Here is a 24,404-nt window from a genome sequence, read left to right on the forward strand (position 1 = left end):
CTTTGATCCTGCCCCAGATTCCACCATGGTCTTTGCATCACTATGCTCCCAAACTGTGACATGTGTAGGAGTGGAGTCCTCACTGTCCAGCTCGGCAGCCACTCTTATCTTTTCCCATCACTAGGTGCCTTCGCCAATGCCAGCAAAGAGTGCCCACATGACTCAAGAAAGGGAGGGGGAAGGAAGGAAGTGAACCCTTTCTCCTCTCCAAATCCTCTTCAGGTGGCATTACTAACATTAACAAAGTGATGGCTGTTTGGAGCTCTTTTATCACCTCTACAGTGGTGAAAAATGACAACGTTAAATGCTATCCCATTTTGCTTGCATTCTGACCTTATCTAATGCAAGGGAAAAGTATATTTGGGAATAATATGGACCTGTGTGTCATGTAACCACCACAGGGTGTCTTCTTTGGGGTATGTGGGCTGTGTAGATAGGCCCTAGGACACAGCAATGGATAAGAAAAAACATACTCTCCTGGTAGCTGTCATGACATATGACCCTCCAGCAGTGAAAGTGCTTCTTTAAGGCTTCTTATGAAACAGTTTCCAGGAAAGTACAATCTGATGCAGTTTTTTTTTTTTTTGCTACAGGTATACAATCTAGATTGGGAAAACTTTAGGGGAGGGGTGTGGGGCAGGTTGCTGGGATCTGAAGCTGGAATGTTACTTGCTGGCGTGTATACTTTGCAACATTTTTCATTATGTGAATACCACAATTCCTGCTCAGAGCAGGGAAGGGGCAGTTTACTTATGTGGTAACAAGTGGAGGATCATTGCAGCAATGGCTGTGGCACAAGTGCCTTCCATGCATTTATATCAGTTAGGTTTTTCCAGCTGGATTATGAACATACTTTAGGAGAAAAAAATGTCTCTGCCAACACAGCAGTCTTTTTTAAAAGTAAGTTTCCAACATTTTATTCTTGCAAATAGTAAGGTGGCAGAATTTCTCAGTGCGTATTGTTATCAAGTGCTGTCATTTGGGATGGCTCCATGACAGAAAAAGAAAAAAGAAAGAAAGAAAGAAAGGCTCATATACTGACACTGTGCACTCACTTCTCATCTATTAATGCTCCAAAAGTAGGTTACAAGGAATGTGGCAACAGTTCCGAAGCAGCTCTGCTGGCCATCCAGCCTCCTAGAAAGCTAAAGGAGAGGGGTACCCCATCATTGCTGGAGCTTGAAAAGGAGCTAGCCCAGGTATGGGCAAACTTTGGCCCTCCAGGTGTTTTGGACTTCAATTCCCACAATTCCCACAATTCCTAGCAGCCTACTAGGCCTTTTGTTGCCCTTGACTCTGCCCCCCCCCCCCCGCCCCGCATCCTGCTGCTTTGTGCCAAATGCAAAGATTTCTGATCTTCTGTGATGGAGGCTATCAAAGGTGACTCCTTTCCCACAACAACGTTCACTACATAGGTTCAGAGCCATATTCTCAATAGCTAGTAAAGGTGCACCAGATCCTTTCTTAAATTGGAAACTAAGCACTTAGATGGAAGACCACCAAGAATACCAGGTGTGGTAGGTAGCACTTAAGAGGATGGAAATGACAAAACTGCCTCTCTCCTTGTCTAAGAAAATTTTGTGAAATTTCTGGGACAAAAATAAGTTGATAGGCAATTTGGGGACACATGGAAACAATCACAGACAACCTCATCAGATGGCCTGATTTACCAATCATACACTGCTTCTTCTCCTTTCTCTTCTTTTCTCCCTTTTTGCCCATTACACAACACACATCAACTTCCGTCCAAGCTCCGTGGTGAAAGAGGAGAGAAAGTGGTGCATGCTGCTGCTGCGGCAACATGGGATACTCCCCATGTTGCCTTTGGAACAATGGGGGAAAGCTGGGTGGCAGCACTTCCCCCAGTAATAGATGTCCAGGTAAGTTGGGTGATGTGGGGCCTTTTTGAAACATGGGTTCTCCACACCCCTTGCCAGGATCCCATGGATTCACTATGATGATAATAATAATAATAATAATAATAATAATAATAATAATAATAATAATAATAAAAACTTTACTTATACCCCACCACCATCTCCCCGTGGGGACTCGGGGCGGCTGTGTGACAAATCCTTATTCTAATGTGATAAGGTACAGACTCAATTTCTAAAAGCTTCCCTGAATCAAAAGGCTTTTGGCTGCTCATAACAATACATGACAAAACATTCCCTGTGTTATTTTGTGACAAAACTATGCTTTCTACACACACACACACACACAATCTAATTGTAGGCACATGAAATAAAATTATATTGTGTCTATTAACACAATCAATTTTCCATCTCCATGGAATGCAGGAATTGTCATATTTGCAATCAGTAATGGTATTTTATAAATACTTTACTTTTCTGTAGTACAAATATGGTTCATTTCAAATTATTTAGTCACACTTTGTTGGAAAATTATGATAGTGTGACAATCAGTACGCATTAATTTGAAAAGAAATAGCCTATTTACTTTGATAGGGGTGGCTGTTTGAGTCTGCTGCATCAAAAACAGCAAAGTGTCTTTCATGTGTCACATTTTAAAAATTACAGGTTTTTTGTAGTGTAAACAAAATTGATGGATCATCCTATTTCTGACCCCTGTCAGTTTCACATGTGTTTATTCATAAGTCATTCCATTCCAGACCTGAAATCACTCATGAAAATTTGCATTTAGATGCATATTTAAAAGAGTATCTTAAAATATGTTATTTCCACTAAAAAGTCTCATTTTACAATTTAAATTGCATTAGCATTGTGGTATGGTTTGACCTGAGAAAAATTATTATTATGATTTCATCCCAGCTTTCTGCTAAAGAAAAGCACCCCAAGACAGAAAACAAACAGCATTAAAGGCTATTTATGCAAAAAAAAAAAATCAATTCAAATAATAACCACATAAAATGTAATGAACGTCCAAACTGTAAAAAACTTGTTTGAAGACATGTCTTCATACTCTTTCTAAAAGCAGTGATGAATAAAGATACAACCGTGAAACAACACCTTTCATAATCTGAGAATATTACAAGAGAAAGCTGTTTCCAATGAAGTAGCTTGAAGATCTCAATGACTGGATGGAATCATAGGCAGCTCCTTATTGAGAACCCCATCTCTTTAAAGGGCAATGTGACAGACATTTTATGTTGTGTTGTGTTCTGGTTTTATTTTTTTACTAAAATATTTTAAACTGATTTAACATGGCGGTATTTAATCAAATTGTTTGTTAATTTTTTTAAAAAAGAACACCCTTTTGTAGCACTCTTTTAAAGCTATACCTTATTGCAATTTCCGTGTAAATTGCCTTTGGACATGGGTTTTGGGAAAGACAGGGTGCAAATTATGTAAATGAATATAAAGGAATGAACAGATTAATAAAATCCACACCTTGGCTTGATCCACCACAGTCCAAGGCAGAGATTTCCACTGCCAAACAGTCCAGGAGGTAGAGATGAAATCAACTTACAAAGGTCAAAGTTTTAAAATCTTTTGTGGACTGGAATCCACTTCATCAGGTAACAACAAATCCTGCGTTGTAATGTATCACATGTCCAAATAGGTCTAGAGGAAAATATTGAATACAACAGCACCAAGCTAAAGTTTTGTAACAATTCTGTTCAAAGTTGAGCATTAACAGAAACTGATGACAATGTAATAATTCCAGTTAGATTATGTTAACCATTATAACCATCAATTTGATTCATACTTAATTCAGCAGTTTCACCAAGTTTCCTTGCGAAGTTACATTCAGATCAATAACTTTGTGACATTTGAAATGTAAATACTTTCTGATTAGTTTCCATGTTGCTATTTTAGCACCACATGTGTGACCTTACCAGAAGTTCTCAACGTTTGGGCCTCCAAGCATTTTCCGTTTCTAGAATTCATTCCTTAGGGCATTCTGTCTGGGGATTACAGCAGATCAAATCCAAAATATCTAAAGAACAAAAGTTAAGAACCATTATTATTTGGGGTAATATAAGAACTAAATGCATATGTGTATGTGGACAGTCTTCCTTGTAAATATTTAATCCTACACAAACCTTTCCTCAGTTGTACCTTTGAAGGGTAAAGAATAGAAACAGAATTGCAGCTGTAAGGACTGACTGCTAGAATTATTACTGTTGATAGAAAGCTCAGCTCCTGCTGTTTGGCTGACAGCAGAAAAGAATTGCTAGTTTCAGGAAAGAATGGTTCTATACCAGCACAAGCCTATATTTTGGGTAGTTTGCAATGACATGAAGAAAGGTAAGCCCTGTTTGTGGGACACATATGAGCAGCTGGCAATAACAATGAAGCTGGTATATGCAGCAATTTCAAGCAGCCATAATAAACCCAATGATAACGTGAATTGACTTTTTATTACAGACAGGGACAGTTGTCCCTATGTGTTTGCAAGGATTATGGCTGTGGGGTCTCTGAAAAAGTTGAAAAATTGTAAATATCTCTAGCTCCCAAATCATATTTAACGCAAACAAAAATTAATTTGTACTGGCAGGGTGGCTGGACCTAGCTGCACATGCATTGACTAACTCGCTTGCTCACTTACTTGCATCGATGAGAAGGGGGAATGGGAGGAAGGAGAAAGGGGAAACATGTCCTGTATGCTTCCCCCTTCTGCTGGCACAAGCCAGAGAAGATGCAAGAACACCCTTCTTCTATCCCATTCTCTTCCCCCTTTCCTCCCTGTGTGACCAAATGAGTGAAGATATGAACATAACCTCCTCCTTCCCCCTTCCTTCCCATCTGCACAAATGGGAAAATGTTAGTGTGCACCCTCTTTCTATCCCATCCCCTTCCTCCCATCCACACAACCAAGCACACTCGAGTTCTCCTTTTGTTCCATCCCCTTCTCCCTCTCACATAGGCAAGTGAATTTACGCATAAATGTGCTATCACCCCATTCTCTTCCTCCATCTCATCTACACAAATGAATGAATGTGCGTATCCTCCTTCCTCCTTCCCCTCTCCTTTCCACACAATCGAACGAGAGATTGTGCAAATGGCTGGGCCCAGCCACTCAGCCAATTTGATTTCCTCCCAGTGAAACCAATGTTATCAAAGTTCTTGTTAAAAATGGTGCATGATAGCAGTGGAGATGATGGCAAATATGAATAATACACTAATAATAAAAACCACAAATGCTTAACCTACAAATATGGATACCTGTGTCTTAGGTATTATGCTACCCTGGACACAACTGGCACACCACATGGAAGATGCTTAGAGCTTTTAAATGTACATATCTTAGTTGAATTTAATATCATTTAATATTGTCATTATTTTCAGTTCCTACATTGGTAATCAAAGTGCAAAAACATCACTGGTTATGGAGTCCTAGAAGTATAAAAACATTCACAAATGTACTGATCTTTGTTGATTGAGACACCCTATAGAAAACATTACCAACCAGTGCAAGATTTGTCAGCAAGAACTGAAAAGACATGTACCATGTTTTCCCTGTTTTTAATGCTTTTGAACACCAAAAGATCTCTGAACAAACAGCAACTTTTCAATGCAAAGACCTCTGCATTTTATGTAAAATTGTTTCCTCTACAAAATATTGCTTTTTTGTGCAAAAAAGTGGTTTCTTTGTTCATAAAATGCATAAATAATTAAATAGCATATGGCATATGAACTCTTTCCCAATAGAGGAACAAGATTTAAGGATTTTTTTTGTACTTGCATGCAAAATAAGTGAATGTTTACATCCTTACTGTGAACATTTAATTTATGTTTGATTTCTCCTCTATTCATTGGTCTGCAGTAACAATGTCTTCAGTGTTCATGCTGTACCCAAAGGGGTTCTTAACATTTTAACTGTTTTGCAGGTTTATATTTGTTGTTGCTGTTTTAAGTTTTGAAGTAGTCTGAACCACTGTGAAAAATTAGGATGGGAATTTAGGAAGAAATACACTTGTGAAAAAATCTTTCTCCTTAGCCAAATTTTTTAGAGAAGGATAGCACAATCCTATCTATATTTTCTTGGAAGTAAATCTCACGGTGAGGCCCCCAGTGGTGAAGCAGATGAAACCACTGAGCTGCTGAACTTACTGACCGAAAAGTCAGCCGTTCAAATCCGGGGAGCGGAATGAGCGCCCACTGTTAGCCTCAGCTTCTGCCAACCTAGCAGTTCGAAAAAAATGCAAGTGTGAGTAGATCAATAGGTTCTGCTCCAGCGGGAAGGTAACAGCGCTCCATGCAGTCATGCCAGCCACATGTCCTTGGAGGTGTCTACGCACAATGCCGGCTCTTCGTCTTAGAAATGGAGATGAGCACCAACCCCCAGAGTCGGACACGACTGGACTTAATATCAGGGGAAAACCTTTACCTACCAAATCTCACGGTGTTGTTTGAGACTTGCTTTCTTGCAAATGAGCACTGGATGAGATATTAAAGATAGGATGGAAAGGAGTCAAGGAAAAGCTTGTATATTCTAGTTTAGATTGGAATTTGAAACATGGGAGGGATAGGAATAATTGGATGTTTCTTGCTTCTTTGCTGCTATGCTGGAGAACCTTCCTCTTGTGATCATGACCTCATACTCCTCCAACTGTTTCAGGGTATTTGTCTTCTATATATAGTTACAGAGAATTCGCCCTCCAGCTTTCAGATGCTGAGGAAATAATGACAGCATGCAGTGACCTTTTCCCATAGGCACTTTGAACACTTGTGTGAACAACCACTGTATTTTTTTTCTTTTCCCTTTCCCTTCAGAATTTAGCACAGCACAGCATCTGTCAGTTACACTTTCCCATCCATGTGAGCAGAGGAAATGGGGAAGAACAATTGCATGGTAGCTGTTTTATCACTGTCATCCTGAGAGAACAGCAGTGAAGATGGGAAGTCCTGTAGATGGAATGAACCAGACTGGGGAAAGGAAGAGTTATCAATTGTTCTTTATCTGTGGCTTTATATATATATATATATATATATATATATATATATATATATATAGAGAGAGAGAGAGAGAGAGAGAGAGAGAGAGAGAGAACTCCTGTTTGTTATTATGTATGCAAGAAGATTTAATTGGAGCCAGACTAATTGAAACTGTTATAATGTGCACCATTAAAAAGAATGACAAAATTGAAGTTATTTATGCTGAAGGGATTTTGAGAGCAATTGTGAACCCTAAACCAAATTGTTAGGTATCCCAGGAAAAGCTGGCATTGAGAACAATAAGTGAAGAGAAATACCCTAATGGCACCATACTTAATCTTGGAAACTAAGCAGAGTCAGCAGGTGAGATCACCAATGAGTATCAGGAGCTTTTAGCTATAGCACGTTTCAAAATGATGGATCTGATTTCAAAGCATAATAATAATAATAATAATAATAATAATAATAATAATAATAATAATAATAATAATAACAACTTTATTTTTCTATTCCGCCTCCATCTTCCCGCAGGGACTCGGGGTGGCTAACACAGGGTCAAGCCCAAAAAAACAAATAATAAGCAAAGTAAAATACATATAAAAACAGCATCTTCAACCAAATAAGACACATTCAATTAACATAGTATTTTTTACAATGGCAACATGCTACAATTACACAATAAGTTACAAACGGGTAAAGGAGTTATCAAGTTATCATGTTTTAGTAACTATTTTGAGCCAGAAACAAATCTTTTTTTTAAAAAAAAACTCTGCATTGGAGAATATCTCATTAGGCCTTACATTATGGGGTCACCATATTGGGAATGACTGAGGCTTAGGGCTGTTTGTGCCCTGGGGGAAGCATCTAGCAGCAATCATTTGAGACTCTTTGCCCCACCTTTACAAGTCGTAATGGTTTCATTCATGGTCAGTTCATCGTTGCAGAGATATAGCAATTTTGAATCAGGTCCCTCTTTTTGAAATAACCTATATATTTCAGACAAAGAAATTGGCAAAACTGTTTCTCATTTTTTAATTTATTATTATTTATTTGCGGTATTTATATACTGTGCTTCTCAACCCTGAAGGAGACTCAGGGCAGTTCACAGTGTTGGCAATAATTCAGTGCCCTTGATAAAAACTGTATAACACATCAGAATTGACCCTCCCCTGTTAAAACATTGAACATTATTAAACACATCACATAAAATAACATTATATATCACACAATAGCCATTGTCTGTAAACTGTCCTGGGTCATTGCACTTTCTTACTTTCACTTTAACTTTAAATATTCCTATGATGGGCTGAAAGCCTTGTTCCACAGCCAGGTCTTTAGTTGTCTCTTAAAAGTCAGGAGGGAGAGGGCCGACCTGCTCTCACTTGGGAGGGAGTTCCACAGCTGTGGGATCACCACTGAGAAAACCCTGTCCATCGTCCCCACTAGATGCACCTGTGAGGCCAGTGGGACCGAGAGCAAGACCTCCCTGGAAGATCTTAATCTATGAACTGGTTCATAGAGGGAGATACGTTCGGACAGTTAAGCTGGACTGGAGCAGTTTAATATTTCAGTGTTTCTTGTCGGTCAGTTTCATTAGATCACCATAAGATGACAGGTGACTTGAAGGCAAACACATGCACAAGCAAAGAGGATATAGGCAGGAAGAAAAATTGAACTGGTTTAATGCAGAAAAAAACAAAGTTCATCAGGCATGGTGGTACTCAAGCATGCATATTTGTTGCTTAAACACAGCTACAACAAATGGCACCATGTATGTGTGAATGGACTATGGCATACAACTTATCCACATTAGCTTCTTTTACTCTGCATCAGCCCAACTGAACTGTGGTAGAAACAAAAAGCCAAACAAACCAAAGGTTTGCTATTATCTCTGTTAATTTATTGATACATTATATAAGTGGAGGGACTACATTAATGTTTCTTCTGTTGGGGTTGTAATTCTTCACTAATTTCATTCTTGAAAGAAGTAATCAGTAATATTACCAGTTCTTCAAAACCTTGCAATTTTTGGAATTGTTTCCCAGTTTTAGACTTAACCTTTTGAAATTTTGCACACTATTTACTGCATAGGACCTTGTTACACAGCTGGTGGCGGCCGGTGGCAGTGCTCCTCTCCAGGGCTAGGCATGGAGCCCTCATCTCGCCAGCTGGCAGGGCAATTGCATGGAGGGAAGCGAGGAGCGCATATAGTGTGCACGGCTTTCCTCCATGGAGCTCCATGCCAGCTCCATGGGGGGAAGCCGCACACACTGTGCACACTCCTTTCTTTCCTTCATGTGGTTGGCCTGCCGGTCAGCAAGGAAAAATAAAGTTCCCATGCCTTGCCCTGAAGAGAAATGCTGCCGCCGGCCATATGACAAGATCCATAGAAAGTGTCATAGTCGGAGGATTTACTCTGCATGAAATGTGCATATAAAACAGAATTTTCTGTACAGGAAACTGAGTTATTGTTTCCTTGGGCGGCACCCAAACCTTGATAGTGGACTTTATAGGTAAAGTTGTTAATGCTGTTTTCACGACAGCATTCTTCACTAGGCTTACAATTGCCAGAGTATCCCAGCAGAAAGAAAGAAAGAAAAAAAGAGTTGGAATGAGGTGGGAAGATGAGTAAAGGAGAGGTTGAAGATACACTGGGCTGCTACAGACCATTGAGTATCATGGCCTAAGTAGCATAGGGTTTCCATGTAGAGTTGCACATAAGGAAGATTTCCATTGGATTTCAAACTTCTATTTATTACTATGGGAAAATGCAGGCCAAGTCTCCAAGGGAATTCCCAAGGAGTAATGCTAGCCAATAGGCAAGGAGACATAAGGTTGGATTTCACATGTTAATTTAAACCAACAAGGTGTTTCTTCAGATGTAGTTTTCTAGTAAATGCATACTAAGACAAACCGAAAAGAAGGAGGGGGGGGGGAGATGTAATGAAGCTATAACACCTGGCAAAGTCTGCTTATACCAGCAGATGGTGAGGGAAGAAGTGAATAAAAGGATGCTGTGGATCATTTATACTTGCCACCATTAACAGCAGACACCTTTGCGTAGTTTTACAAGCCATAAAGTAGAGTCGTATTCTTGAAAATCAGCCATAAAGACTGGCTCACAACGTCTAACGGAGAACCACCAATATCCATCAGTCTTAAATAACCTTGTTTCTATTCATTTTAGGATTCAATTGCTAGAGACACGCTGAGGACTAAGATGGATAGGCCTATCTTCCCTTCCTGCCTTATTGAAGCAAAGTCACCACTGGAAGTGAACAACAGCATCGTCAAATTGGTTCTCATAAGTATGCATTATGCTAGGTTGAGGTTTGTTGCCATACTCTGGACAGCTGAATTGTAATTAAAGAATAGGCAAAATATTCTGGGAGAAATTGCTGTAGAGCTGAATAGTTGAAAAATTAAATCAGGAAGTGCTCAAGGTATGTAGAGCAGTTGCTGATAAAGAATTTCAATTACACAGACACTGATTGTAATAAAAATTGATGAATGACTGGAGGAAGCTATTCAGGGTTTGGCTTTCTAAGACATGGATGAAATCAGATTTAAGATTCACAGTCATCCTATTTGAGATAATATAACATGGTGAAAATTAAATATTTAGAAGAGTAATATCACAATGTTCTCGTAACACAATCAGGTATTAAATTACATGCTTAGAAAGCTACCCCCTTCCCAAGTAACCTTCTTCGAAAATGAAGATTAAAATAAAGGGTTTTAGAAATTGAGATCAATTTCTTTTTATAAATAATGAAATCCCATTATCAGAAAATGCTAAGATGTGGGTGGTTTTCATGCCTCATACATACACACACCATCTCTTTCTCTATTTTTACATAGCTGAACAAGTTCTTGATGTTTTTCTTTTAAAAAAAAGAAAGAAAGAAAAAACCCATCATCCCTACTGGGCAATTCATTAACACACAATCATGATTTCTGTCATATTGTCAAATACAGACTGACACAACCAAAAACATTTGTGGTCAAGATAATTGCAAAGTAATCTGAACATTCACTTTAGCTGTAGTAGCACAGTCACACTTGCAAATCACCACTTGATGCTTCATTCATTAATCTACAAGCATGCATGTATCTCTGTCTGTCTATCTGTCTATTATCTCAATGTTAAGTGACATACCTAAAGTTATTGGTTAAGCACTTTCTGTTATAATTCTTTTGTCAAAACTATTTCATCCATCTCTGTCCAATGCATCTATCATATGCAACTTGTTGAAGTGCATGCTCCCATAATTATTGGATTAAAATTTGTTAAAATTTGGTCCACTGTCATTCAGTATAACTCAGTATAGTCTGGGTTACCCAGCTACTAATTCTACCTTAATACCTGCTCTAGATTTGATCCTACAATAGAACAAACAGCCTAAAATAGCCTAGGAAGGTGAATTAAATCTTTGGAGAGATGACAGCTACCCAGTATTTGAAGGACCTACATGCTTAAAAGAAGCCAGAGAGGGTCTGGCTGAGCAGATAAGAACAGTAGGGAATACCTCACTATGGCAGCACAGATTTCCATCCGCCCTAATAGAGGCCATGATAAGACCATTACTGGAACAAAAACATTCTTTAACTTGAACATACTAAACAATTGCCAGTTTTCAGTACCCCTTTCTTGGACAAGATTCTGAAGCACTTATTGACCATAGGGCTTCAGGGATTCCTGGATGAAGTGGATTATCTAGATCCACTCTGATCTGGTTTCAGACCTAGCTATGATAGAGGCAACTTTAGTTGTCTGTATGGATGATCCACAATGGGAACTAGAAATGGGGAATATGCCTCTGATGATTCTATAGGACTTATCAGCAGCTTTTGATACCATCAGCCATGGTGTTCTTTTGGAATGTCTGTCTGGGAAGGAACTTGGAAACTCTGGTCCTTAAGGAATGAAGTCAGATGATGGACTGTACAATGATAAACAAATTGAAGCTTAATCCAGTCAAGATACAAGTGCTGTTGGTCTACTGAAATCAGATAGGTGAATAGTGATTTCATTATCTGCTGGAGATGTTTGTTTTGAGTAGATATATCCCTGAAATGAGATTGATTATTTTATATTTTGTAAACTAGTGCTGGGATACCCTCCAGATGTCCCAGTTTGCCAATGATGGTGTGGGTTGAGCCTTCTCAGTTTCTCAGTGGCTTTTAAAATATTCCAGTTTTTCTCCTAAGCGGCCCACATGAGTGTATGGGGAAAGTGCCATTTGAACTGATCTTCAATGTGCCTTCAGTAAAGAAGTAGGTATGAACAAAGAGTTTATACAGTGAATCTGAGAAAAAAATGTAATTTCAAGCAAGTTTGATAAAGGCATTTTAATTTTAGAATAATATAGTATACATATAGTAACACACTTTGGGCAAGATCCTACATCACATCAGCATAAATATCCATCAAGGGAGTTACATTCTACAAACCCTTTACTGAATGCCAATGGTGTACAACATATGTGGAGAAATGTTCAAGGAGACTGACTGATAAACCAGTGTGCAAATGCAATTTATGATGCTTGCAGGGAATGCACAGAAGAAATGCATATTCACATGCTATTCTATGTACTTCAATACACTCATGCACAATGGTTTCAAATACCCAACTTCTCTTGCACTGCTATCAGTGGGACCAATGCACATTGTTAGAAAAGTCAGTCTTGATTCTTGCTCATGACACTAATATGATGATGATGATGATGATGATGATGATGATGATGATGATAACTTCATTGTTATAACCCGCCACCATCTCCCAGAAGGGACTTGGGGCGGCTTACATAATTACATAATTAAATCATATAATAAATAGACAATATAATTAAAACAATTAAATACCAAAAAATAAAACATAACATCATAAGAATGCAGCAATCAACATCATAACTAGTGCTGGAAAAAGTGGGCATGTTCAAATATGAGAGGGAAGGGCAAGGCTTATGCAAAACGCAGAGCAATAGGGCCGGGACTGGGAAGAAAGTGCTGGAGAAAGGATTAAATTAGGACTGGGCAGACATGATCGCAAACTTAACTGTTATTCAAAGGCACATTGGAACAACCAATTTATTGATTTGAGGGTATTTTTGTAGCTTTTCTACACTCAATGCATAAATTAGTTTTTTTCCTCATTAATAATTTATACTCTTTTGCTCCTGGCTACACCCAATTGACCATAGTCAAACATGTTTCAGTTTTCCTCTGTGAAATGTTGTAAAATATGTACTGATTCTATGTTAGTGTCAAACATGGAAGAGAACTGGGATATTGTAATTTCTTTCCCCAGCTGTTTAGTCTTCATGTGTAAAAGCTACATCTCTGTGTTTCTGTGGATATCTGTCTAGACATCTGCCTATCTTGCTTACTTCCCTCCTACAGCTCCAGACAATGTTGCTTCTATGAAAAAGGAACGGATTCTCTGAAAAAAGACCTATCTTTAAAATGACAGGATAGCTCATTGATTCTTTCTAAGAAGAAGTGGTTTAATTAGGTGCCCAAGTAATGTTTCCAAGGCTGAAATTCATATAAGATAACTTTACCTTTCTAACCCCCATGAACTTTTTGATCCATGGCAAAAGCCATAGATCAAAAAGATCAAAAAGACCATGAGTAACAGCATCTTTAACTGCTTGCATATATTCTTTGCTTGTCTGAAATATAATGATGGGCTATGAAAGGCAAAAGTAATAATCCTCATTTTTTTCTGAGGAAAAGGTAAAAACCTGGACCAGAATGATCACTTAGGCTTCAGGTTTGGCCAGATCTTAGCTTTAAACCAATTACGGAAAGAATCTAAATACATCCTCTCAATCTCACATGGATGAGGAAAACGTGGAACTAGGAGTGCAAATGGATGCTAGAGTACCAGAGGTATCTAAAACTTCCACAGTCCCTTAGAATTGAGCTATGGCAGTTAAATTGAGGTCAAACTGTATGAATTCTACAGTGTAGATGCACCCTAAGACAGCTTTGCAGTTGTACAGTTAGCTATAATGATGTGATTACACATAGAACGGACATACTTTTCCTTTCTAAAGACCCCATCTCCCAGTATGAGCAGCTCAAGTTTTGAAATCTGTGGAAGAGAACCCACTCCCTCTACAGGCTTGTTTGATAAGAACATGGGAGAGTTCCCTCTCACTGTCTTTTTCCAAGTTGTAGAACACCTTTTCACAGAAGATTGGGTTGGCCACCTTTGTATTGACTATCTGCTGACAACCAAAGATATTTCTATTTGGGCAAGCCTTTAGTTTTTAACTTGTTGCAGCAGACAGAGCTTTTAATGTGATTGTATGTCTATCTTCACATTAAAAGCTCTGTGATTGTATGTCTATCTTGCGGGGCCCCTGGTGGCACAGTGTGTTAAAGCACTGAGCTGCTGAACTTGCGGACCAAAAGCTGCCAGGTTCAAATCCCGAGAGCTGAATGACCGCCCACTGTTAGCCCCAGCTCCTGCCAACCTAGCAGTTTGAAAACATGCAAATGTGAATAGATCAATAGGTACCGTTCCGGCGGGAAGGTAACAGCACTCCATGCAGTCATGCCAGCCACATGACCTTGGAGGTGTCTATGGACAACGCCGGCTCTTCGGCTTAGAAATGGAGATGAGCACCAACCCCCAGAGTCGGTCACGACTGGATTTAACGTCAGGGGAAATCTTTACCTTTACTATGTCTATCTTGCTATGTTTTAAGCATAATAACACAAATGTTGAGTTCTTTTAAAAACACAATTTCCATTAATCATTATTAAACTTTTGCATTGATGGTTTTAGCTATACTTTGGGCTTTAAAAAAAACTTGTTGTGAGCCTCCCTGAATCCTGTATTAAGAGAAAGATGCCCTTGGGAAGACAGATGGACAAACGTCAATGTTCTGGAAGCAAAGGCTACCAGCATCAAAGTGGTGATTCTCTGCCACTAACTTCACAGGACCGGCCACATTGTCCAAATGCCCAATCAACATCTCCCAAAGCAGTTACTTTACTCCAAGCTCAATAATGGAAAACAGAATGTAGTTGGACAGCAAAAGAAATTTAGAGACAGGCCTAAAGCTCACCTAAAAATGTGGAATAAACACCAAGAACTTGGAAGCCCTTGCCCTTGAGTGTTCTAAGTGGAGGCCAGCTGTTAGCAACAGTGCTGTGGATTTTGAAGAGGCACAAATAGAGGGCAAAAGGGAGAAATGTGTCAAAAGGAAGGTAGGTCAAGTAAAGACTTGCTGGGACTACCTTCCATCTGGAAATGTATGTCCTCACTGCGGATCCAGAATAGGTCTCTACAGTTACTTATGGACCTTCTGCCAAGGCTCTACACTTTGAAGATAATCATACTCGACCATGAGTGATAGCCGATGATGATGATGTTGTTGATCAAGCAATCAATTAGTCAGTCAGTCAGTCAATCAATCAATCAATCAATCAAATATTCTCATCTCAGCCATTCACATCTTTGAATGCATGACCCTAGATAGTAAGGAAAATGGCGTTGAACTTCCAAGTCTTAATACCCTCTAATATACAGTTAAATTGCAAGCTGTCTCTAAAAAAATGTGATGCTCTGTCTTGTTTGACTCTACTTGACTGACCACCTCTCATACATTACATTCTATCTGGTTTTTTGGTAAGAAGCATGATCCTTTCCTCCATGTCTCTGCTTTCCTATTAAGTAGCAAGTTCTTCCATCTTGGCCTTGGACTGCGTTTTGTTATAGAAATTATTCATGGCTACATATTTATTGCTTGACTGACATACCTCAAGATACAGCAATTTTGTGGATGGCTAGAAAGGAAGCCATGCATAGATGTGGAATTCAAAAGTGCCATGTGCATTCTCACCCCTCCCATGCAAAACATTTTGCTTGGGTGTTTCTTCTCCATGCCTGAATCTTACAAAAGCAATTGCTGCTTGGTAAATTACTGCTTTCACCTTTTCTCTAAAATGTCTTTTTCTTTCCAAATGAAAATCACGACTATGCAAAGAAGTTAATTATTGCACAGTAGGGAGAATCTGATAATTATAGAACACCTTTATGCTGCACACTTAATATGTACTGTTTTTACTCACTATTATAGCATTTATGTCCCATCCCACCCCCCATGGGAGAAAATCGTAGCTAACACTTGCACAAGAAAAAGACTTGCTTTTTGGGTCAGTGCAGGAGTGGGTGGCAAACCTTTTCCTCCTGATGACTTGCCACATTTTAATCCATGCACACTGTCATCATGTTACAGGCTTCAGCATTCACTTACATTTATTTGTTCCTTCACTGTATACAGAATCTCAGCACATTTCAAGAAAATCCATTGTGTTCAATACCCCACCCCCACCCCATGGGTAGATGTATTCATTAGTCAAATTAACCCATTCACAAATGACACTGTTTCTGGTGACAGAATGGAAACAAGGGAATTCTTACAGCTACAATGGTTAAGATCTGGGTAACTCTGATGCTTGGTAACTCTGATGCATGATAAGTGATGATTGGGTGCTCCACTCGCTTCTAGGCCATTCATTAAGCAGGTGGAAAGACCCACTATTAAACAATGACAGGAGAGCATTTAGCACTGGGGATTGTTTCTCATTCATATTGATGTTCCTCTAAACCAGAGCTTCTTAAATGTTTCCACTTGCAACCCCTTTTATTCTGAGAAATATTTATGTGACCTTGGGTATATAAGTATATAAAATAGATATAAAAATCAAACATTTACTGATATATTATTGTTTGCAAGGTTTGCTAACCAGGCAGATTTTACTTTTTTTAAGTCCTATAAACACTTCACAACAGATTTGTGTAAAACATCCACTAGGGACCTTATTGGAAAAGCCCATGGATTCGCCTTGTATCGGGGTGAATCCATGGGTTCCTGGCAGGGAGCATGGAGAGGCCATCGATCCATGTCCCACATTGCCCACCTTACTTTGCCCCTCATCCCTTGGGGGAAAGCATCGCCACCCGGCTTCCCCCCATTGCTGACAAATCAATATGGGAAGGCTCCTGTGTTGCTGTATTGACGATGTGTGCTACTTCCTTTCCTTTCCAGCATGGAATATGATTGGAAGTGCCTGTATGTCATGTGAAGGGCTATATGCTGAAAATGGAGGGGAAGCAGCATACGATGGGCAAATCGGCTCATGTGATGAGGTAATAGGTGATGTTCAGAAATTTTTTATGGTTTTCATGTTTTTGGGACCCCAATATTTAATTAAGGGGACCCCATTTGTGGTCAAGATCCACAGTTTAAGAAACAGTGCTCTAAAATACAGAAAGCACAATGATGATTGCATTCTGCACAGACTCTCCCTACTGGACAATAATCCAGTATAGTATTTAGAGAGAACTACAATGGCAAGAGGAGGTTGTGGCAATCAGAAGAACTCCTCCTTGTGTCCATGCCAACAACTGAACAGACCTCCATTGCCTGATGTGACTGCTGGCTGGTATGGTGGATTTGGGAAAGGATCAGAGCAGGAGACATTGTTTAGCTCCACTTCAATAACAGACCTCAGTCTCAATACATTGGGTCAATTTAAGGATTGTCACACCTTGTTCCCTTCTTGTTAGGGGTTGGAAAGGTTATTTTCTCAAACAACTTACCCAAATTCCCAGCTAGTATAGTCGGTGACCATGCCGAATGGAGAGGCTGGTGAATTCATCGTCCAGGAAGTAATTTTTCCAAGTTTCACTCCTGCTTTACAATAAAGATTTTGCATACATCTTCAGCTTGGATCTCTTTCACAGGTTGTGTCTACATTTAGAATTAATTGAGTTCGCACACCTTTAACTGTAATGAATCAATGCTATGAAATCCTGGGAGTTATATTTTGACAAAGTCTTTAGCCTTTTTTTTTTTTTTTTTTTACTAAAGCAGCGGTTCTCAACCTGTGGGTCACCAGATGTTTTGGCCTACAACTCCCAGAAATCCCAGCCAGTTCACCAGCTGTTAGGATTTTTAGGAGTTGGAGGCCAAAACATCTGGGGACCCGCAGGTTGAGAACCACTATATTAAAGAGTGTTGGTATCTCACAAAACTCTCAGGATTCCATAGCATTGATCTATCACATATAAAGTGGTGTTAACCCCCATTAATTCTACAGTGTTGATGTGCCCTAAGTGAGGTAAGCCAATCTTAATCACCCCAAAACAATGGCAGGAAATACTGGCTGAGTTTTCTTGTGTTGACTTTCCATGGTTCTGCAGATGTTGCAAACAGTAGCATATCTGTGCTCTTGACATATCACATGGAGCTTATTTTGGGCAACGTCCACCAACCCCTATTTTCAACCATATTTGCCCACTAATGTAATTTCCATTATATTTCAAAGTGATAGTATACAATGCCAACTGTAAATTTAATCAATTAGTTAAAAGTGTCAGAAATTTAGGAGGGGGTTTTGTAGTAAATTATAGCCCAAGGTATTTCTTAATTTGCTTTGTGTGGCTTCGGCTGGAAAAGCCTGTGTATAATATTCTATTTGTTCAGCTTGGATGGAGGTTGCTTCACTTTTACTTTCAATCTTCATGCTGGCTGACCACTTCACAGCTGCCTGAATATTAATAAGAAGGAAAGTGTGGAGAGACATATACATGCACATATGGTGTGGCATTTACAAATTTTGCAATAACCCTGGCCCTTCCAGCAATGAAAGAAAGCTGATTTTTTTGTGTGTTTGTTTCAAATAATAGACTTTGGACTTTAATTCCACAGGCAACATTAATCGGTGTAAAATTATGCTAATTATAACCATGGTAACCAGATTTCTTGGTGCATTAGTAGGAAAGGCCTGTATTGTAGGTCAAGAATAGCATCACTGAATCACAGTATGTCCACTTTCAACAGCCTTTTTGATAGCATTAACTGTTCAGTTAAGATAAGAAGAAGAGCTGTAAATGGCACCCAGATATTTTTAAAGAAACAGAGCAGCCTTTATGAAGGATGGCACAAAAAGATTTAAAAGTACCCTTTAATATGCTTGTAGAAATGTTTTATTATAGTTTATTCAGTATAGAAATGCAAGTATTGTTTTTTGCATCTTCTAAAGCTGTCTCATAATCCTTCTGCTATACCAATTCATTTCAAAAATAAGTCTAAATCTTCCTATTTTGCTCTTTCTTTTAGCTGTAGGTAAAATATTAAGGGTCAGTATTCACTTATGTATTATCTTGCAGAGACTTAACCAAAGAGGAAGGAAAAACATTCCATATTTTTAAAGAGTTACCATGTCATACTGACTGTAGGCCTTGAAAGTCCAGGGCCAAAGCCTCAGCTATGGGGAAAGCTCCTTGTGATGTCATGGGGTAGGAAAAATATCAAAAGAACACACACACATACAGCATACGTGCACATTTTCCAACACAGCACTCTTGCCTAGACATTCTTTGCTTTCACTGTGTGTCCTTCTATATTAATAATAATAATAATAATAATAATAATAATAATAATAATACTTTATTTATACCCCACCACCATCTCCCCAATGGGGACTCGGGGTGGCTTACATGGGGCCACACCCAAAACAATACAATGTAAACAGCATATAAAAGAACAGCACAACACAATACAATAAACAATACAGTAAATAATATCCATTACAAAATAAAACAAGGAGACAATAAAAACAAGGGCAGACCACATGAACATTAAGTTAAAACTCGGGGTGAGAAAGACATAAAAATAAAAACCACAGTGAACAGGGTCATAAGGGAGTGGGGTATTCTGGAGGATAGATATTAGGGGGAGCAACGGAAAAGAAATATAAAATGGTTACTCTCCAAAAGCGCAGCGAAAGAGCCATGTTTTCAAGTCTTTCTTGAAGGCTGCTAGTGTGGGGGCTTGCCTAATCTCCGCAGGCAGAGAATTCCACAATCGGGGGGGCCACAGCAGAAAAGGCCCTCTCCCTTGTTCCCACAAGGCGGGTCTGGGATATCGGGAGTGGGAACAGGAGAGCTTCCCCTGATGAGCGAAGGGATCGTGTAGGCTTGTGGTAGGAGATACGGTCACGAAGGTAGGTGGGTCCCAAACCGTTTAGGGCTTTATATGTGATGGTATACACCTTGAATTGGGACCGGAAAATAAAAGGCAGCCAGTGGAGCTCCTTGAACAGGGGAGTAGATCTCTCCCTCTAACTCGCCCCCGTAATTAACCTGGCAGCCGAGCGCTGGACCAATTGTAGTTTCCGGGCCGTCTTCAAGGGAAGCCCCACGTAGAGCGCATTACAGTAGTCCAGTCTAGAGGTAACTAAGGCATGCACCACCGTGGTCAAGTCAGACTCCACGAGGTATGGTCGCAGTTGGCGCACAAGCTTGAGTTGTGCGAATGCCCTCCCGGGCACCGCCGACACCTGCGCCTCAAGTGTCAGCGCTGAGTCCAGGAGGACCCCCAAACTGCGGACCTGTGATTTCAGGGGGAGTGCGACCCCGTCCAGCACAGGTTGCCACCCAATACCCCGATCCGATGCGCGACTGACCAGGAGGGCCTCTGTCTTGTCAGGATTGATCCTCAGCTTGTTCCTCCTCATCCAGTACGCCACAGCGGCCAGGCACTGGTTCAGCATCCGAGGGGCTTCCTTGGAGTCAGATGGGAACGAGTAGTGGATTTGCGTGTCATCTGCGTAGAGATGGCAACACCCTCCAAAACTCCAGATGACCTCTCCCAGCGGTTTCATGTAGATGTTAAATAGCATGGGGGATAGAATAGACCCTTGCGGGACCCCACAGGTCAATGGCCAGGGGTCCGAGCAGGTGTCCCCCAGCTTCACCATCTGGGAACGACCCTCCAGGAAGGACTGGAGCCACAGCAGAACCGTGCCACCGAGCCCCATCCCAGAGAGCCTCCCCAGAAGGATACCATGGTCAATGGTATCGAAAGCCGCTGAGATGTCCAAGAGAACCAGCAGGGTCACACTCCCCCTGTCCAGTTCCCTGCGGAGGTCATCCACCAAGGCGACCAAAGCCGTCTCAGTACTGTGCCCAGGCCTGAAGCCAGACTGCGAGCGGTCCAGAAAATCAGTGTCATCGAGGAACTCCTGGAGCTGCGTGGCAACCACCCGCTCAAGAACCTTGCCCAAAAATGGGAGGTTGGAAATTGGTCTGTAGTTATTACATACAGATGGGTCTAAAGAGGTCTTTTTTAGTAATGGTTTTACTACTGCCTGCTTAAAGCAGGATGGAACTGACCCCTGACCCAAGGAGGCATTTATAATAGCCACAAACCAATCCAACAACCCATCTTTGGCCAGCTTAACCAGCCAAGAAGGACAAGGATCCAGAGCGCAAGTGGTCGCCCTCACAGACCCAAGAATCCCCTCCACGTCATCAGGAAGAACAAGCCGGAAAGAATCCCACAAGATCGGACAGACAGGTACCTCGGTTACCTCCGCTGGAACTACAGTTAAGCTGGAGTCCAACTCACAGCATATCTGAGCAACTTTGCCTGCAAAATGGTGCGCGAAATCGCTGCACCGAGTTGCCAAGTCATCCGGAAGCCCCTGGGTCTCGGGAGGCCGCAGGAGCTCCCCAACAACTCGGAACAACTCCGATGGCCTGTTGGCTGCAGACGCTATGCGGGCAGTCATGAAAGCTTTCCTGGCTGCTCGCAGAGCCACGGAGTAAGCCTTAATAGCGGCTTTAGCCCGTGCTTGGTCAGACACATCCTGAGATTTCCTCCAGATGCACTCTAGTCCCCTCCTCGCACGCTTCATCACAGCCAGCTCCTCAGTGAACCAAGGAGTCGACGTGACTCTACGCAGCGAGAGGGGATGTTCGGGAGCGATCGTGTCAAGTGCCCTTGTCAGCTCACTATTATAGCGATCAGCCAGGACATCGACAGGATCACCAGTCTCCAGAACAGGAAGATCCCCAAGAGACCTCAGAAGTCCATCCGGATCCATCAGCCTCCTGGGGCGGACCATCTTAGTGGGTCCACCACCCCTGCGGAGGTTAGAAGACACGGCGAAACTTAAACAGATCAGATGATGGTCAGACCATGACAATGGAAGGATATTTTGCTCTTCCACTCTGACTGTCTCACCGTCCACAATAAAGACAAGGTCCAGCGTGTGTCCTGCCTGATGTGTGGGCCCAGATATAACTTGAGTCAGCCCCATGGTCGTCATGGCAACCATGAAATCCTGAGCTGCACCTGTCAATGTGGTCTCGGCATGGATGTTAAAGTCTCCCAAAACTATGAGTTGTTGGGAGACCAGGGCCGAATTGGAGACCACTTCTGCTAGCTCAGACAGAGAGACTGCTGGGTCGCGGGGTGGACGGTACACCAGCAGAATCCCCAAGCTCTCTCGGGCTCCCACCTTCAAGAAGACACACTCGAACCTCGAAGATTGCGGAACGGCGCATCTGATCAGGGCGATGGACTGCCGAAAGATCACCGCGACTCCTCCTCCCCGCCCCCCAGCCCTGGCCTGCTGATGCACCCCAAAACCCGGTGGACACAGCTGGGTGAGATTCACTCCACCCAGCTCGTCCAACCACGTCTCGGTGATGCATGCCAGATCCGCCCCCTCATCCAGGATCAAATCCTGAATGACAGCTGTCTTACTGTTGACGGATCTGGCGTTCAAAAGCAGAACCTTAAGACCGGGGTGGTCTGTCCTGGAGACTACCACACCTATTCCTCTCCAGGGTCGCAAGAACTCTGTTGCGCTTCTCCCTGGGCAGCAAGTGACCGATCTTCCTCCTCCCCCACACCACCTCGATGGTGCCCCACCCGTGTGAACCCTCTTCCCCCTGGTGGATTGGCTGATTGAGGTTGCCTTCTGAAGGGATTAGTCAGCTGTCCAAAGATGGAGAGCCTCCAAATGTATTTGTTTGTCTAGGGAAAGAGCCCATCTCCACTGGTAGGAGAGAGAAAGAGTCATCTGACATGGAGTCATCTGACATGGAGAGGGGACTGAACAAGGGTAGCGTTTGTGGGCAGGATTGGGAGTTGAAGCAGGCAGGACTTGAAATTAGGGAGGGAGTCTCGAAATGGAACTCTGAGAGGGGGGCCAACACCGGCGAACATTCAACCCCATTGTTGGAAATTATTGAATCTTGTGTATCAGATTTCAGCCTGGTGACCAAAGGGCGGATCAATGGGTCTACTAATACCCTTCTAAGAGTGATGCCCCACTGTTGTAATTTGGGCCCAAGTGCGAACAAATCCTCCACTAACAATCTGTCTTTCAGTCCAATAAGAAGACACGAGGAGCGGTTCCGGGATTGATAATCTCTATGAAGCCAGTCAATAGTCCTGATCTTCACTTCCGACCAGCTTACAGATAGAATTTGCGATAGAGATATCTGGACCGCTCTCTTAGATGTCCATCTGCCTCTGTTCAGTAGTGAGTCTGAAACTTCCACTGCCACATTGTTTGTTCGTAGCAGATGTTGAAAATTGCAGGGAGTGTCCAGAGATTGTCCAAACAATTCAGATGTTAAAGAGTTGTTTGTCCTCTGCAAGACTCTGCTGGTCTCCTTCCAACCATCCCTCCCCTTTCCCTCTCCCCCAGGCACAAACCCCTCCCCTCCCTTAGTAGCTTCAGATCCTATCCTATTGACTACCTTCTGCCCCTCCAGCCTCTTCCTTCCCTGGCCTTCCAAAGCACTTGTTTCCTCATCAATATTAACAAAACTGGTTGGCACAGTTGTTGAAATGTCTATAGGAGTAAAGTTTTTCACAATTAGGGAAATTCCTTTAAAAAGATGGTCAATTTTCTTGTTCAGTATCTCCATCTGATGCAGAACCGTACTGAACGATTTCCCACATTATATTGACACATAATGTGGGGTCAACATGGCATCTGGAATCATATTATTATTATTTTATTATGTCACAGTAAACAAGATAGATATGCTGGATTTCGTATCACAAAATCACAAGTCGAACACTTCCCAAGTGTCTAGGACTGTGTGATGTATTTTCGGATGATGCGTGCAGATCCCAGAAGGGTGGCCTTTTGCAGTTGGCAGATCATAATTTTGTCAATATCTATTGTTTCCAAATGCTGGCTGAGATCTTTTGGCACGGCACCCAATGTGCCCATCACCACCAGGACCACCTGCACTGGTTTCTGCCAGAGTCTTTGAAGTTCAATCTTGAGGTCCTGATAGCGGCTGAGTTTTTCCTGTTGTTTTTCATCAATGCGACTGTCACCTGGGATGGCAACATCAATGATCCAAACCTTTTTCTTTTCCACAACTGTGATGTCTGGTGTGTTGTGTTCCAGAACTTTGTCAGTCTGGATTCGGAAGTCCCACAGTATCTTTGCATGCTCATTTTCCAATACTTTTGCAGGTTTGTGATCCCACCAGTTCTTTGCTGCTGGGAGGTGGTACTTGAGGCATAAGTTCCAATGAATCATTTGGGCCACATAGTTCTGCCTCTGTTTGTAGTCTGTGCAATTTTCTTACAGCAGCTGAGGATATGATCAATGGTTTCGTCGGTTTCTTTGCACAGTCTGCATTTTGGGTCATCAGCTGATTTTTTGATCTTGGCCTTAATTGCATTTGTTCTGATGGCT

The 24,404-nt window shown here is 41.4% G+C and overlaps 2 long non-coding RNA genes across 2 annotated transcripts in view; both read left to right on the plus strand.

The window, feature by feature from the left end:
* LOC134296599 (uncharacterized) overlaps nucleotides 1-24,404 on the plus strand; it is a 443,110-nt gene that overhangs the window by 92,495 nt on the left and 326,211 nt on the right. The gene's annotated exons all lie outside the window — the stretch shown is intronic.
* The window catches only part of LOC103277643 (uncharacterized), a 62,419-nt gene that overhangs the window by 33,157 nt on the left and 4,858 nt on the right, over nucleotides 1-24,404 (plus strand). The window contains exons 2-3 of the long non-coding RNA XR_505572.3: nucleotides 10,051-10,171; nucleotides 16,931-17,031. This is a non-coding gene — a long non-coding RNA (uncharacterized LOC103277643). The remainder of the gene's footprint in view (nucleotides 1-10,050; nucleotides 10,172-16,930; nucleotides 17,032-24,404) is intronic.

Source organism: Anolis carolinensis, chromosome 2 (assembly GCF_035594765.1).
Source record: "Anolis carolinensis isolate JA03-04 chromosome 2, rAnoCar3.1.pri, whole genome shotgun sequence".
Classification (NCBI taxonomy): Eukaryota; Metazoa; Chordata; class Lepidosauria; order Squamata; family Dactyloidae; genus Anolis; species Anolis carolinensis.